Source organism: Triticum urartu, chromosome 7 (assembly GCF_003073215.2).
Source record: "Triticum urartu cultivar G1812 chromosome 7, Tu2.1, whole genome shotgun sequence".
In the NCBI taxonomy this organism is placed as follows: domain Eukaryota; kingdom Viridiplantae; phylum Streptophyta; class Magnoliopsida; order Poales; family Poaceae; genus Triticum; species Triticum urartu.
The window spans coordinates 640,261,005-640,267,836 of record NC_053028.1 but is presented as its reverse complement, the minus strand read 5'-3'; positions in this window follow the sequence as shown (position 1 = coordinate 640,267,836).

The window sequence follows — 6,832 nt, the reverse complement described above, 5'->3', positions numbered from 1 at the left end:
AAAGATTTAAGATCATACTCCAATGTCAGATTGGTAAAAAATTTACTTTAAAAAATACATTTACTGGATATTCTTGGAAACATGAATAATTTTGAAAATCCCAAACATTTTTGTCATTCTTTACATTTTTTCAGAATTACACAACAAAATTTGAAATGTTCGAAATACACAATTTTATTTGAAAACATGAAACTTTTATAATAACATGAATGTTTTATGAATTTGTGATTGTTTTTGCAAAAGGAAACACATTTTGAACACTCAGAACAATTTTTTGAAATGTGTTTCTTGAAACTCGGACATTATTCTGAATTTGCGATCATTTCACTAAAACATGAATTGTAGTGACCAGACCTCAAACAGTCTGATCTCTGTGCTCCGGTGTCATCCCTGGATCAGTAATGCTGACACCACATAGTACTCGGAGGATTTATAACAGAGTAGCAATCACACACTTATTACATTAAGTGTCTCAAAAGAGAACTTATTACAATAAGTATGGCTTAAGGCCATCTAATAATGATAACAGCGGGAGGCTTGGAAGATAAGTGAGTCCATCAACTCCAACGACATCACTGAGTATAGAGCCACAACCTAAAAACCCCTTAATTGTCGTCTGAAAAGTCTGCAACATTAACGTTGCAGCCCGATAACGGGTCAGCACATGGAATATGCTGGCAAGGTAACACATAGAGAGTAATGGAATGAAACAGCTATACTATATGCATATTTGGCTGGTGGAAAGCTCTATGGTTACAGTTTTGCGTAAAGCCAATTTTCCCTACTTCAAAGGAATAAAATTTAATTACTATCATGGTGGTTGTTAAACATTGAGAATGGTTGACAGCATTCTCAATCCCAATTAAGCATCATCATTAAACATAACCCAACAAAATTAATTTAGAGTAACATGTTGAGATTCACATGAAAATCCAGGTACTAGATACTCAAGATGTCCATAACCAGGGTCACGGCTAACCATGATTAGTTTATTACACTCTGCAGAGGTTTGCGCACTTTTCCCCACAAGACTCGATCACCTCCGTTTGGTTTCTCGCACTACATGGTGTTTGAGAAGACGGATGACCGAGACATAGTCTTTCAGAAGCGCTAGCACCTTACGATGGGTAGACCGTACCACCTACATCCCCTAGTCTACCACTGTAAGAGTTCACACGACTTAGTCAACTATGCTAGAGCCCATAATAGCTTGTGGCTGCACACGGAAGTTTCTAGTATGAATAGTCTCATGATCCCTTTAAGCCTGGGTGATGGTCCAAAAGAAAATAGGCAAGTCCTGGAATACCCAGGTGCCTCAATCCACCCAGATGTGTGTTTAAGTTGCCACCTTAGATAAACCATTAATTAACAATCTCACATCTGTCATGGATATCACTCACCCAATCCACGTCTACTAGCATAGCATGACATAATAAGCAAACGTAGAAGTAACTCCCAAAGGTTTGATAATAACAGGTAATAGGTACTACCTCAACTACTTCCCATCCCACAAATTAATTAGATCCTAATCATGCAATGTGTGAGGATTTGATCTAATGCAATAAAACTGGGTAGTAGAAAAGGTATGATCAAAGTTATACTTGCCTTGCTGATGATCCGCAAAACCTAACGATTTGAAGTAACAGGCGGCGCACTCCGGGTATTCTATCACAGACAAACAAACAAGCATACAATAAATACTCATCTAAAGCACGGGTAAAACTCAAATAAGAGATCTAACCAGAAGGTTCAACTTAAGAACTCCGGTTGGCAAAAAGAATCGAATCGAACGAAGCAACAAAAGTCAAACGCGAAAGAAAACAACTTCATTCTAGTAATCTGGATCTAGGGCAAATTTTACAGTAGCAAAAACTTGTTTAAGTTGGTTAAATGGACAGAGGGTTTCGAGACGAAACTCTAGGCGCTTGAATCGCCTGATTCCGATAAACGAGCGAAAAGTTAAATTAAAACGAAAATCGGATCAGGAATCGCGATCAGAAAAATCGCGGATTTAATCCGAGAAAAAGAAAAATGACGAACGCCGATTTTTTTTTCTTTTTTCTCTTTTTTTTCGGCATGGAAAACGAGGCGCGTCGAATCTCAGGCGGCGGGATTGTCGGCGGCGGCTCCGGCGACGCGCGCAGATCGAGGCGGGGCTGATGGGCTGGGGCGGCTTGGGGCGGCGCTTTTTAAAGGCTGTCCCCGGGCGGTGTCCCGCTCGGGTACGGCTCGAAGTCGGTTTGTTTTTTTTATTCCGCTCGGAAGAAAAATAAAAAGAAATACTAAACGGACTCCAAAAATTCCGAAATAAATTTTGGCGGGCTTCTAAAATCAAGACGCACAAGGTGAACATTTATTTGGGCCCTAAATGCAATTTTGAAAAATGCACATTTTTCCTAAATTCAAACAAAACACCGAAAAACTCCGAAATAAAATCTTATTTGATTTTATTATTAAATCCTCAATATTTCTTTATTTTGGGAAAGTCATTTTATTGCATCTCTCATATTTTTGTAGTAGAAATAATTGATGATATAATAAATAAAATCAAATGATCCTATTCTCAAAATTTGAGAGAACTCAAATATGAAAATAACGAAATCCCCAACTCTCTCCGTGGGTCATTGAGTTGCGTAGAATTTCTAGGATCAACCAAAATGCAAAATAAAATATGATATGCATGACGATCTAATGTATAACATTCCAAATTGAAAATTTGGGATGTTACATGAATATTTTTCATATTTAGAATTTTTTTAAAATGCTACCTTTTTAGAAAATCTCAAATAACTTTGGAAAACACAAAGAAAAAATGTTTTTTTTAAAATTTGAACCAATATTGGAAGGAGTACAAAGATCTAATGTTCTGAACATTTCGCAAAACATAATATTTCTTAAAATTTTCGGCATTTTATTAAACATTTTTTTAATGTTATGAATTTTTAAAAAATTAAATTTACTAAAAAAGGGAGAAAAAATAAAATTGAAAGGAAAAAAGGAAAAAAGAAACAGGAAAGAAAAAGAGAAAGAAACAAAAAATGAAAAATTGAAACATAAGACAGAACAAAAAGAAGAAAATGGTTCAAGACAACTTGGGCGCGCTATACGAATTTGCGACTATTTTGGAATGAGAACAAAGATTTAATGTTTTGGATTTTTTTCAAAATGTAATATATTTCAAAATTCTGATTTTTTTAAAAATTGAATTTTTCTGATATTATGAACTTTTTAGAAAAAATAGTATATGAAAAAGGGAGAAAGAAAAATAAAATTCAAAGGAAAAAGGCAAAAGAAACAGAAAAGAAAAAGAGAAAGAAATAGAAACAGAAAAATAGAACCATAACTCAGAACAAAGAAAAAGAAAACGGGTCAGCCCGGCTTGGTGGCCATGTGCGAATTTGCTGCTATTTGACGCTCAGTGCAATAAATAGAGTTTTTCTATTTACGTGGGCACGAAAATAAACGGGCTAGCTTTGCTGGGCCACACTACTGGCAGCCCAGGTATGAAATTCAGGCGTTTTTCCTTTTCTGATAGAGAACGAACAAAAAATTAGTACCACCTCGAATAGAAAAAAACTTTTCAATGGTGAACGGATGAAAAAATTGGAGAAACGCACCTTGCTTTATTAATAGATATAGGTAGGTTATCTTTGCAAGTCTCTTCAAATTATCAGTTTGGTTTAGCCTACTAGATTGATCTTTCTTGCAATGGGAGAAGTGCTTAGCTTTGGGTTCAATCTTGCGGTGTCCTTTCCCAGTGACAGTAGGGGCAGCAAGGCACGTATTGTATTGTTGCCATCGAGGATTACAAGATGGGGTTTTCATCATATTGCATGAGTTTATCCCTCTACATCATGTCATCTTGCTTAAGGCGTTACTCTGTTTTCATTAACTTAATACTCTAGATGCATGCTGGATAGCAGTTGATGAGTGGAGTAATAGTAGTAGCTGCAGGCAGGAGTCGGTCTACTTGTCTCGGACGTGATGCCTATATACATGATCATGCCTAGATATTCTCATAATTATGCTCAATTCTGTCAATTGCTCAATAGTAATTTGTTCACCCACTTTAGAATACTTATGCTCTCGAGAGAAGCCACTAGTGAAACCTATGGCCCCCGAGTCTATCTTCATCATATTAATCTCCTACTACTTAGTTATTTCCTTTCCTTTTTTTCCTTTGCTTTTTTACTTTACTTTGCATCTTTATCACAAAAATACCAAAAATATTATCTTATCATATCTATCAGATCTCACTCTCATAAGTGGCCGTGTAGGGATTGACAACCCCTTATCGCGTTGGTTGCGAGGATTTATTTGTTTTGTGCAGGTACGAGGGACTGGCGTGTAGCCTCCTACTGGATTGATACCTTGGTTCTCAAAAACTGAGGGAAATACTTACGCTACTTTGCTGCATCATCCCTTCCTCTTCGGGGAAAACCAACGCAGTGCTCAAGAGGTAGCAAGAAGGATTTCTGGCGCCGTTGCCGGGGAGGGCTACGCAAAAGTCAATATACCATGTACCCATCACATACCCTTATCTCCTGCATTACATTGTTTGCCATTTGCCTCTCGTTTTCCTCTCCCCCACTTCACCCTTGACATTTTATTCGCCCTGTCTCTCTATCCTCCCTCTCTTTCTCTATTTGCCTCTTTTTGCCCGCTTGCTTTTTGTTTGGTTGTGTGTTAGTTTGCTTGTTTGTCACGATGGCTCAAGATAACACTAAATTGTGTGACTTCACCAATACCAACAACTACGATTTTATTAGCGCTCCGATTGCTCCTCTTACCGATGCGGAATCTCGTGAAATTAATACTGCTTTGTTGAATCTTGTCATGAAAGATCCGTTTTTCGGCCTTCCCAGTGAAGGTGCCGCTACCCATCTAAATAGCTTCGTTGATTTATGTGATATGCAAAAGAATAAATAGGTGGATAATGATATTGTTAAATTGAAGCTATTTCCTTTTTCGCTTAGAGATCGTGCTAAAGCTGGGTTTTCGTCTTTGCCTCAAAGTAGTATTGATTCATGGAACAAGTGCAAAGATGCTTTTATCTCTCTGTATTTTCCTCCCGCTAAGATCATCTCTCTTAGAAACGATATTATGAATTTTAAGCAAATTGATCATGAACATGTTGCACAAGCTTGGGAGAGAATGAAACTAATGATACGTAATTGCCCTACTCATGGTTTAAATTTGTGGATGATTATACAATTTTTTTATGCCGGATTGAATTTTGCTTCTAGAAAATCTTTTAGATTCGGCCGCGGGAGGCACTTTTATGGAAATCACTTTAGGAGAAGCTACTAAACTCCTAGATAATATTGTGGTTAATTATTCTCAATGGCATACTGAAAGATCTACTAATAAAAAGGTGCATGCGATAGAAGAAATTAATGTTTTGAGTGTAAAGATGGATGAACTTATGAAATTATTTGCTAGTAAGAGTGTTTCTTCTGATCCTAATGATATGCCCTTGTCTACTTTGATTGAGAATAATAATGAATCTATGGATGTGAATTTTGTTGGTAGGAATAATTTTGGTAACAACGCATATAGAGGAAATTTCAATCCTAGGCCTTATCCTAGTAATCCCTCTAATAATTATGGTAATTCCTACAAAAATTCTTATGGAAATTATAATAAGATGCCCTCTGATTTTGAATCTAATATTAAAGAATTTATTACTTCGCAAAAGAATTTTAATGCTTTGATTGAAGAAAAATTGCTTAAGATTGATGAGTTGGCTAGGAACGTTGATAGAATTTCTCTAGATGTTGATTCTTTGAAACTTAGATCTATTCCACCTAAGCATGATATCAATGATTCTCTGAAAGCCATGTGAATTTCCATTGATGAGTGCAAAGAAAGAACCACTAGGATGCGTGCTAAGAAAGATGCCTTTATAAGAGCGTGTTCTTCTAGTTCCTATGAAAATAAAGATGAAGACCTAAAAGTTATTGATGTGTCCCCTATTAAATCTTTGTTTTTCAATATGAATCTTGATAATCATGGTACTGAATATGATCCACCTTTACCTAGAATGTGTTCCAAGAATTCTGAATTTTTTTATCTTGATGCTAAAATTGATAAAAGTGGGATTGAAGAAATTAAAACCCTAGATGTTGCTAAACCCACTATTATGGATTTCAAGGAATTTAACTATGAAAATTTCTCTTTGATTGATTGTATTTCCTTGTTGCAATCCGTGCTAAATTCTCCTCACACTTATAGTCAAAATAAAGCGTTTACTAAACATATCGTTGATGCCTTGATGCAATCTTATGAAGAAAAACTTGAATTGGAAGTTTCTAACCCTAGAAAACTTTATGATGAGTGGGAAACAAATATTAAAATTAAAATTAAAGATCATCAATGCTATGCTTTATGTGATTTGGGTGCTAGTGTTTCCACGATTCCAAAGACTTTGTGTGATTTGTTAGGTTTCCGTGATTTTGATGATTGCTCCCTAAACTTGCACCTTGCGGATTCCACTATTAAGAAACCTATGGGAAGAATTAATGATGTTCTTATTGTTGCAAATAGGAATTATGTGCCTGTAGATTTTATTGTTCTTGACATAGATTGCAATCCTTCATGTCCTATTATTCTTGGTAGAGCTTTCCTTAGAACGATTGGTGCAATTGTTGATATGAAGGAAGGAAATATTAGATTCCAATTTCCATTAAGGAAAGGCATGGAAAACTTTCCTAGAAATAAAATTAAATTACCTTATGAATCAATCATGAGAGCCACTTATGGATTGCCTACCAAAGATGGCAATACCTAGATCTATCCTTGCTTGTTATGCCTAGCTAGGGGCGTTAAACAA